At 46.8% G+C, this 10686-nt stretch overlaps 1 non-coding gene across 1 annotated transcript; it reads right to left on the bottom strand.

The window, feature by feature from the left end:
- Nucleotides 1-3810: 3810 nt before the first annotated feature.
- TRNAE-UUC (transfer RNA glutamic acid (anticodon UUC)) lies at nucleotides 3811-3882 on the bottom strand. Its single transcript has one exon. It is a non-coding gene; the product is annotated as a tRNA-Glu (tRNA).
- Between the last annotated feature and the right edge of the window lie 6804 nt (nucleotides 3883-10686).

Below are 10686 nucleotides of genomic sequence, written 5' to 3'. Positions count from 1 at the left end.
AGTTGTCTCAGCCCCTCCAGGTGACTTCCTCTGGCCTAGGAGATGTCATGGGTGTAGCCTTTAGTATGGTCATACCAAAACAAGCCAGTTGTGGCGCATAGATGCAACCCAGATTTTCAGGGAAATCTCAGCGTTTCCTTTTTAGGTCTGTCTTTCTATGAACATACCTGTGCTGCACTTGATTTAAGCATTGAGGTGTCCCACTAGCTTTGCGTTCTGCTAAAGGTTTCAAAGCTCTACCCCCCATATCTGGAGTAACATAGTTTCATGAGAACATTCGTGCTTAGTATTTTATTGGTCTAGTGGAGACTAGACTATGTCCGATTACAATGTGAGCGTCCCAAGAGTTTGTTTTCGGTACACCCGCAGGCTTTGGCACTTCGGACTGGAATGCGAATTTGAACTGGGATCAAGTAAAGTTTGTATATTTTCCCATCACATGATGCAATAAGACTACTTGCACGAGAAAGACAAACTTTTAACATGATCCCTTAGAGGGTGCATGAAGTATGTTTCTTAAGCTGTGGGTTTCCGGCGACCAGTTCACTTATACAGCACGTCTTTAGTGCCACAAAACAAAAGGGAAAACATGTTTCTTTGTGTCTCGAACCATGACACTTCACTTTCCTTTTTTCACGAAAAAATACTTCACCTGGTCTTTGTGATTAATGCAAACATTATCTGTCCATGGTGTACACAACTAAGAAATGGTACGACAGGACCACCCAGGCCTTTAAGGTTGTCACATTAAGGATGTAACAAGAGACTGGCTAACCTGGCCCTACTCATAGCAAAGTGCATCCCCACTTGAAGTCCAAAGTTCCACCTTCCCTGGCTTCATGGACTAGAACGTTCTCAGGTGGGCTGGCACCAAGAGCCATGTGCTGCATAGAGAATAGGCCAGGGGATTCTGCAAGCACCCCTTAGCAGAGAATTGACACTCACTTCAGAAAGACCTAAAAACAACTCTATCCGAGAGATCTCTCCCAAGAAGAACGCGCTATGCACCACATAAGATCAATGCACCCATCTATGTGTATCTCCAAGATCTGAGACAGTTACCCTATTGCTTGACAGCGATGACCTATTTTCCCACGTCGCCCTGTTCTCCTCACAGTCTTAATAATGTTTAGCTCTTTCTACCTTGTGATCGCACCCCTCCCCTCCTCCCCCCCTCCACCCCCGCCAAGTTCAACATTCAAACTGTTTATTTTCAGAGCAACAGAGTAGTTCCTGATTGGGACGAGTTAAAGGCCATAATGTTAATCGCTTCGTACATGTTTTTAGCATAACTTAGTTTCACACTCGATCTACGAGCAGGCAGCAGGCGAGGCCGGGAGAGGAGTCTCGAGCAGGGCAGGCAGCAGCTGAGGCCAGGAGAGGAGTCTCGAGCAGGGCAGGCAGCAGCTGAGGCCGGCAGTGGAGTCTCGAGCAGGGAAGTCTGGAGTGGGAGGCGGAGGCAGGTCAGGCAGCAGGCAAGGATGGACGCGGTTTTGATGGAAAAGGGTGGACGGCGTTTTGATTGAGCAGGGTGGACGGCGTCCACCCTGGAAAAACCTCAAAAATAAGTGGGGGTATGCCGTCCACCCGCGTGGTACCCCGACTCGTGCCCTGATCGCGTCACATCCCTTCCGTTGAAGAAATCAGAGGCCAGAGGGGGTTTCAAGGCAGGTAACTCGCTTTATTAAAATGTCCCAGTGGCGCCCAATGGAGCTAAAATACCTCAGTCCACCCATGCCGGCCTGAAGACACTAGCTGACACCGGATATATCGATCCCTTGATCCTGTAGGACGCCGTGAACAGCGTGGTGCCAGCCCAAAATCTGGATCACTTCATGTAGCAGGGCCATCTCTGGCAAGCGCAGTAAATATCGCGTCACATCCCTTCTGTTGAAGAAATCAGAGGCAAGAGGGGGTTTCAAGGCAGGTATTAAAATGTCGTGAAAGTTTTCCTTTGCACACTCTGCAATAGAATACGGCCTGCGTGTTTAAAAGGTAAATCACGTGGGCAACTCAAATGTCAGAGAGACTGCCTCCCGTGATCAAGGCTCTGGTGAGCAGAAACGTTGGGAACAGTGAGCCTCTTTGCCTCCATGTTGTTCCACCAATAAAAGGAATTTCGAAGCAACATTACCAGTGTCAGTGCGTTCTTTTGAAGGTAAAGGAAGATTGTTGGTATTTAATCTAGAAGCCTCGCACCAGAAGCACTGACCGCCCTGCCAAGGTTCAGGCTCCCTGCGTCGCTATGGAGTTGGTGAAAAAAAGTATATAAGGCTGGTGTTTTTTTACATTCAGTGTAAAAATGCCTTGGAGTAATGAACATTTTTGGAGCTATCAGAGGTTGAGCATCAGGATTTAAGAGAGCGCTTGTATGGAATGAGCACCCCTCCAAAGTGATCACAGATATAAGCACTCCCCTGCAGGGGTGGATTCATCCTCCCTGCTTCAGCACTCAATTATGTCATGTTTCACACCAACGCAACTCTGCCCCCAAGCCAGGTGCAAAAACAAGTGAAACAGAGAAGAGAGAGGTGAAAATGCAAGGGATGGCCATTTTTGGCTAAGAAGTCAAATAGAATATTAAGAGAGCAGTGTCAGACTCAGAGGCATGAGCAAAGCAACCAGTCTTATCAAACACTCTGTTTATTTCTTACATTTTGTGATTAAAAGGGAGTTAATAGAGGTCTTTAGGGAGTTAAATATTACATGAGACTGTAAACTACTCCACAACAATCACTGCAGTGTGTGAGACTTGTCCTATCCCTGCACCGTCTCTCTCTCTATAGCACTCCCAAAGTGACGTCTCTGCAACAATGAATCATACAAGTGGGTATGTATGGAGAACGTTATATAAGCAATGATGAATACAAGGTTTAGGAGTCATGCCATCTATAGTGGTGGGCAGTATGCTTTAAGAGTGCTTGGTCTGGAGAAGCACAAATTCAGGATTTAAACACAGTAGTTGAGGTTGGCTTTATTAATAAGAATATATATTACTCAAACAAAACAGTTTTTTAGCAAACTTAGGATAATCAAAGACTAGGAAAGGACATGAGGTTCTAACTTGTACCTTACAGTTTGCCGAAGCTCTTTGAGTCAATAGATCACTGTGCTATATGGGAAGGGTTGTAATGTATAAACTGAAAGCTGCAAAAGGATCTGTGCAACAATAGCAGTAACCCACTGAGCTATCCACAAAAAGTATGATTCTGTGATCTGCACTTACACATGCTTTGCCGGAGGCACATTAGGCACATTAACCCTCTACTCAATATTATGATGGGTCAAACCTTTGACTAGATAAACCTCAGATCTCTTTACTGCAGGCAGATTAATCAACAGAATTATCTTGAAATCTTTATTACTGCCTGAGCATACTGGGTGCATGGGGAACTCTGATTCTGCAGCAGGTGCTTTTAAGCCCAAAAGATAATTTTAAAAACCAGGGAATCCGGAGCTCGTCGCCCGGTGCAGTGGCACTGGTTGCACTGCCCTAAAGCGAGAAGGAGTGTAAACCAACAGTGAGAAAAAAACAGGATATGTAGTTTTGCAAGTGCTATTGGCGGTGCAGGAAATGAACAGGAGCCTTCTTGTGGTAACACCGCGGTGAGAGTGCAGCTTCCTTTTCACTGACGTGTCTTTTAATAGTGCTCCCGCCAAGGGTGGCTGAAACCAGTGCTAGGGGGGGGGGGGGGGGGGGGGGTGGAGGGAAATGAAAGAAATGAAAGAAACTCTTTGGAAAAATAGGTGTTGCTACAAGCTTTGTAGAGACTAGAAGAGAAATGCGCAAATATGAAATAAAAACATATCTTTCCATACCGGGAGTCAAACCCGGGCCACCTGGTTGAAAACCTGGAATCCTAACCGCTAGACCATATGGGAGCTTAGCAAAACCTATGAACACTCAGTGTAAGAACTATTGTGCGTCAGCAGTGATGAATGAGTCATAGTTGACGTGAACCCAGAGCCTACAGACACGGCATAAAAATAGAAATAACTTGACAAGCTCGGCCCCCACAGGAGTAAAACGTCAAGAATGAAACTGATGAGGGGTTTCTTTCAGCCGGCCTCTTGGTACCTGTGCGTGAGGGAGTAAAATGCACAGATTCGAAGCCTTCACTGTAAGACTGCTGAACCTGATGGAACCGGAAAGAGAGGGTAACATCAGCAACGCTTCTCACTAGTTTATAAACAACAGACGTGTGTCATATGACTCCACAGAGGATGCAGTTCCCATGCTCAGAATAACGCGCATCGGGCGAGCCTCCCTTCCCTCTCTTCTCTCCAAGGCCCATGTGCCCCTTCCTTCTCCCTGGCTCTTCGCAGCATCCTGGCCGTCCCTCCCTCCTCCCTGTGCAGTATCCCATCCTGGACACCCTTCCCTTCTCCCTGCGTTCTGCACAGCATTCTTCCTTCTCCCCGGGCTCTGCGCAGTATACCATCCTGGCCGTCCCTCCCTCCTCCCTGCGCTCTGCTCACCATCCTGGCCGTCCCTCCCTCCTCCCTGTGCTCTGCACAGCATCCAGGCCATTCCTCCCTCCTCCCAGGGTTCTGCACAGCATCCTTCCTTGTCCCTGGGCTCTGCACAGTATCCTGGCCATCCCTCCCTCCTCCCAGGGCTCTGCACCAGTGGCGGTGCGTCCATTAGGGCACTGGGGTGTTGCCCCACTAATATATTGAGACCCCATTCACAAGTTGCACGCCGTCACTAATAAATGAATCCCGGCACAGCCGGCCACTGGGCCACACCCGATGCATTCAGGAGTTAGCAGTTTTGAAGGGGCGGGGCAGCAGGTTCAGTGGAGTCGTCGTCATCATGATGACTGACATAACGATGATCGCAAGGGTGGTCTAGCGCACAGCAAGAGTGCGCATATTCGGTTTTGGGATGATCATTTTTCCGACCAACCCGAACATGCGCACTAGGCTGCACATTAGGAGAGCGAGGGCTTTTTCATGCCGCGTCCCACGGTCTCCTAAGGAGAGGCGAGTATCCCTGCTCAAGCCAATCCTGGCTCTGCTGGAGGAGCATCTGGATTGGCTGAGACGCACACGTTTGCCAGGCCTCTCTGCAGTCCTGAGCATTGTTGTGCATGAGGCGCCGCAAGTGGGTGGCACTAACACGGTGTATGACCAATCACTGTATGGCTTTTTGTGAAGCAAGTCAGGAAGAGGTGTGGCGCCGCGGCCAGGGCGACTGACGCTGGAATCTGGGGATCACGGTTCAATCCCCGGCTCCGGCGGCAGGTTAGCCCAGCACCATGTGACTCTGGGCAATAGCTTGCTTAATCTTCCCGACGGCCCCCAGTGCCTAGAGACCCTAACGGGTGATTGTGCGCTTTACAAATGTGGATTATTATTATTATTATTATTATTATTATTTCTACGATGCTGGGCTGTTCAGCCAGCCTGTTGCTACCTGCCTGTCAGTGCCCCACCCCACCCTCAGGTTGGGAGCGAGCGTGACATCGGAGCCTCAAGTGAGTCAGAGCACACCTCGTGTTCAGTGCTACTGCTTGTGCTCAGGTGCATGTATTTGTCTCTCCCGACCATCGGGGGCCTCAGCCTTGATTCATTTCTCTCATTCGACCATGTAAATTTGAAGATCTGATCAAGTCTGTGACTCGACGGCGACCAGTAGTGCACACTAAAGTCAGACTCGGAGATTCAGATAGTGAGTACTGACAGTCTGAGCTGTACAATGTGCATATTGTAATGTTGTATAAAATGATTAAATAAATACATGCATATCATCATTGCTACGCAGAGTGGTAAATACAGGTAAATACATGTTGCCTGGGTGTCATTCCATGCCGCCACTGGAATTGCACCCAGGCAACATGGCGAAATCTTGACGGTTTGAAGGGGGTGCTCTTGCATATACCTTGTGTGCGACATTGTTCTGCCACAAGCTGCTCCCTCCCTTAAACCCTCAGCTGGTGCTTTCATGTCTAGGTGAGGGTATAAAGGCTATTGTGAGAACATCGGGTTAGCACCCAGGCCTTCAGCGCCACATTAGAATAAGGACCCATGCCAACTGCCAGGATGACCTAGGTGCTACTGAATAAAACCGCTGCTGTACATCAGAACCGAGGTACATTTGGTAGTGGTTTGCGTGGGCAGAGAGAAAGAGTACAACATAATGATGTGTGTCCCATCACCATATCACAGTTTGTGCTCCAGGTCAAGAAAAAGGTGCATAGACAGAGCTGAATGAGTCCTAGTGTTGTTGGAAGAGGGCGTGTTGTTTACTGGTCATGATTTAAATGAATTGGGTGTCTGTCTGTGTGTGTTGTATTTGTGTGTGACTGAGTGCGAGCCAAATTGGTATGGCTCCAGGAAGGATGCAGAACTGAGCTGTATTGCCAGCCTGTACGAGCTATTGTATTGTAGTTGCTTTTATAAAGTGCGCCAGCCTTGTGTTGATGTGACAAAGCGCACTTGCGGACATGCTGCACACTGCTCCTTTGGAGTGGTTGGCATAGATTGGTATGTTGCTTATATGGGCATGGGTTTGATGTGTGAGATGAACAGAGTTTATTTATTTATTTAGGTGCTTATATAGCGCAGGACTCGACCCCCAGAGGGGTATCTCCACGCTTAGTCCACCATTGGTACAAAACCGAACATTTGAAAGTGCCAAAGACTATGCTGCCGAGAATAGGTGTGTCTTCACTGTTTTCCTGAAGGAGAGGTAGTTGGAGTTAAGTCTCAGATTAAAAGGGAGTTTGTTCCAGAGGGTAGGCCCTATGTATGAAAGTGCTCTACCACCCTGCCTAGCCTTCCTAATTGAAGGAATTTTTAGCAGGAGTTGGCTGCTAGAGCGTAGAAGGAGTTCAGGAATATAGGTCATGAATTTTTCGGTCAGATATTGGGGACTTGTGCCCAAGATACTTTTATGTATGATACAGCAGATCTTAAACTTAATTCGTTGTCGAATGGGCAACCAATGAAGTTCTTCCAGTAGTGGATGAGATGGAGTTTTTGGCGGAACATTGAGGACCAGTCTTGCCGCGGTGTTTTGTGCCACTTGCAGTCAGCTAAGCACATCTTCATTGGCAGATATAAAAAGGCCATTGCAGTAATCTAGCCGGATTATTACAAGGGCCTGGACAAGGGTCTTTCTGTAGATGTCTGATAGAAATGGAAACACTCGTCTCAGAAGTCCGATTGTCCGAAAGCAAGATCAGGCCACCAAGTTCGCATGTTCTTTTAATACTAGTCCCTGATCCAATCGCACTCCAAGATTCTTCACTGATGGCTTGGGGCATGGGACGGGTCCAAGGTCCAGTGGCCACCAATCTGGTCACCAGAGGAGATTAGCTTTTCCAAAAAGCATGACCTCAGTCTTGCCCACGTTACACTGTAGGCAATTAGAGGCCATCCAATTGGACACTGCTCTCATGCCCTCGGCAAAAGAGTTTTTAATTGCCGGAGTGAGGGTCTGGAAGGGAAATAGCAGCTGAGTGTCATCGGCATACGACACTGGAGTAAATCCGTAGTGTCTCACAATGTCAGCAAGGGGGGCCACATACACATTAAATAACGTGGGGCTTAGGCATGAGCCCTGCGGGACCCCTTTTGTAAGCTTCCTATTTGTAGAATGATAGGAGCCCAAGCTGACACTTTGTGAGCGACCGGTGAGAAAACCCTCCAGCCAGGACAGCGCCATACCTCCAATCCCCACCCTTTGCAAACGTTCGAGAAGAATCTCATGTGACACAGTGTCGAAGGCAGCAGACAGGTCTAACAGCACCAGAATCATAGAGCCCCCTCTGTCCTGTGCCATCTTGATGTTATCTGTCACAGAAAGGAGCGCTGATTCAGTGCTGTAGTTGGGTCTGAACCCAGATTGAAAGTAGTCCAGACCTCCTGATGCCTCGATGAAATTAGACAGATGAGTGTTCACATGCTTCTCGGTCAGCTTGCTTAGGTATGGCAGAAGGGAGATGAGGCGAAGATTGGATAGGTCTGTCCATGGCATGGTCGTGTTTTTACGAATGGGATTTACTACCGCTTTTTTCCATTCTTGAGGTATTAGTCCCTCTTTAAAGGAGAGATTCATAATTGTTTGGATCATGGGGCAAAGTAGGTTGCCTAGTGTAGCAGTCCTTTTAGCTGGGAGAAAATCCAGAGGGGATCCCGTTTTAATGAGGCCTATCAGGGACAGGCTGTCACTTTGGCTGGCTTCAGGAAAGACAGTCATTGTATCCTTATATGTACAAAGATGTGCCAAGGTACCTATAGCACTATCTTTTGAGTTATTAGCTTTAGTGATTTTCTCATAAATTGCCTCCATTTTATTTAAAAAAAATAGGGAGATGTCATTACATAGAGTTTGGGAGAACTCATCAGGGCTCTCACAGGCCGAAGGTTTTACAAAGGTCTGTAGGATCTTAAATAACTCTTTAGAGGAGTTGCCTGCTTCTGCCAGCTGTGAGGCAAGACAGTTCTTCCTGGCTAACCTTATATTTTTATGATAGGAAGACAATGCTTCTGAATGATTTTTCCGACTTTCTTCAGTATGGGGCTAACAGATCCGCCACTTCAATAAGAGCTGTGTTGTATTTAGATAGGGCTGATTCTACAGTGTCTGTCGCTAAAATGGGTGGCTCTTTCCATACTTTCTGCATCTCATCTAGTATAACCCTGTGGGTGGGGCAGGGGGTTGTTTAGTAGGTTTGACTAAGCCAGGTAGGGAAAATTCAATCATGCAGTGGTCTGACCAGCTTACTCTGGTCGGGGGGCAACAATATATCTTGGGGCAATTGGAACAAATTAGATCTAGAGTGTGACCTCCTCTGTGGGTGGAGCCACTATTCTGTATCTTAAATCCTAGAAGGGAGAGGTCAGAGAGCAAAGACAATGTCTCGGGGTGATTATGGGGATCTACGTGATAATTAAAATCCCCTAGAAGAAGGAAGTTTTCTTTAGCTTTAAAGTGATGTGCCAGTAGCTCAGTTAAGGCCAGCGTAAATCCCGTACTTGGCCCAGGAGGGCGATATACTAGTGCTCCCTTCCAATGCTCTTTGGGGCCCGAGTTAATCTTAAAAATCATAATTTCCATCGTGGGACATCTAATCTGTTCAATTATAGATACCTTTAGACCTTCTTTATACACAATGCTATGCCACCACCAATTTTGTTCAGGCGGTCGAGCCTTAAGATTTTATATATCCTGCGGGGATTCCTGATGTTATGGCAGGAGTAGTGTGTGGTTTTAGCCATGTCTCGGTTAAAAAGCTAATTTCAGGATTAATTGTGTGAATAAGGTTCCAAACCTCAAGATGGTGTTTTGGTAAGGAACGTATGTTCAGGAGGAAACTTTTCCAGCCCTTAGACGCTGGTGTCCTCCTTGTAATATCTCCGATACAAATACCATTGTGGGAGGCCTGAAATCTACATTGGATGCATGAAAAAGGGCCTTCTTGTCCTCTTGTGTTTTGATGCTGCGCCTTGGCATGGATTGAAGTTAAAAGGAGTGACCAACAGATGCTAAAGTAGGGATGGAGAGAAAGTGTGTGAGTCCAATGTGGCCTATGTGTGAAGTTTCTTGATGCTGTACATGTATGGCAGAGACTGCTCAAACCGTGTAACAGTGACCTTGTAGCTGTGCATAAGCATGGGTGCAGTAGAAAAGTATGAGGCTACTTAAAATCACCAGATTCCATCCTACAGATTGCACCACGTTGACCATGGAGCATGGATAGTGCCTGGTGGTTAAGCGTGCCACGTTAGGGAAAAGCAATATCCAGTCGCCATAGTATATGCTTTGAAGCTCACACAGAAATGGCAGAGAAGCAAGCTGCATAAATGGGCATCAATAAATAAAGAAATATGTGAGGTACTCAGGATTGTTATTTATCGCAAAGTCTGTAATGAAGATCTGTGGTTATATTGATAAGCAGCAACCTACATTATATTATCATACAAAATTTCTATATTGATGTGATTGCTACTCTTTCCCAATTGCTTTATTTACATTCTTGCTTTATGAAATGTCCTTAAAAATGCACCATTTGGCAGCTCTTTTTTCAAACTTTTCAAGGGGGGGAACACCCCAAAACCCCCTTGATACGATCAGGCTCGCTCGCTATGCTCGCCTGCCAAAGTGCGCCGGCCGCAACTTTTACGCCTCATCACTTTCAAATCTCACCAGCCGCCACAGCTCTGCACAGCATCCTTCCATTTCCCTGGGCTCTGCACAGCAGCCCATCCTGGCCATCCCTCCTTCCTCCCTGGATCTAGCCCCAGAAGCTGGTACTGCTGCGATTCACTGTAGGGGAGTACATCTCAAAAGTAGGGCCGCTCACAATTACCACATGGTTTAATAGAAAGGGCGTTCGTTTTCAGAACAGATTAAGAGTTCAAGTCTATTCATTGTCGGCGATTTTAATCAACCATCAAAAATGTATTATATTATGGAATCTATAAATAGACCACGTTTTTTTTCTTAATTTCTTTCATTCAGATCAATGGGACTCATTTTAATCTAAAGCGTAAAATATCAATTAACAAGTGACACCAACAACTGACCTGATTTGCTCCCTGTGACATGTTGAAGTCGCTGAAGAAACAATAAACGTGGCAGTATATGATGACAGACAGTGCCTCGAAGGGGCCATTTTCACACCAGTGAAACTGCTGCAGAGCAATGAAAAAAGACCCGCCTGAAAGAGAGACTGT

This window comes from Lissotriton helveticus, chromosome 1_2 (assembly GCF_964261635.1).
Source record: "Lissotriton helveticus chromosome 1_2, aLisHel1.1, whole genome shotgun sequence".
NCBI lineage: Eukaryota > Metazoa > Chordata > Amphibia > Caudata > Salamandridae > Lissotriton > Lissotriton helveticus.
The sequence above is the reverse complement of the archived record's forward strand: the minus strand, read 5'-3'. Positions and strand labels throughout refer to the sequence as shown.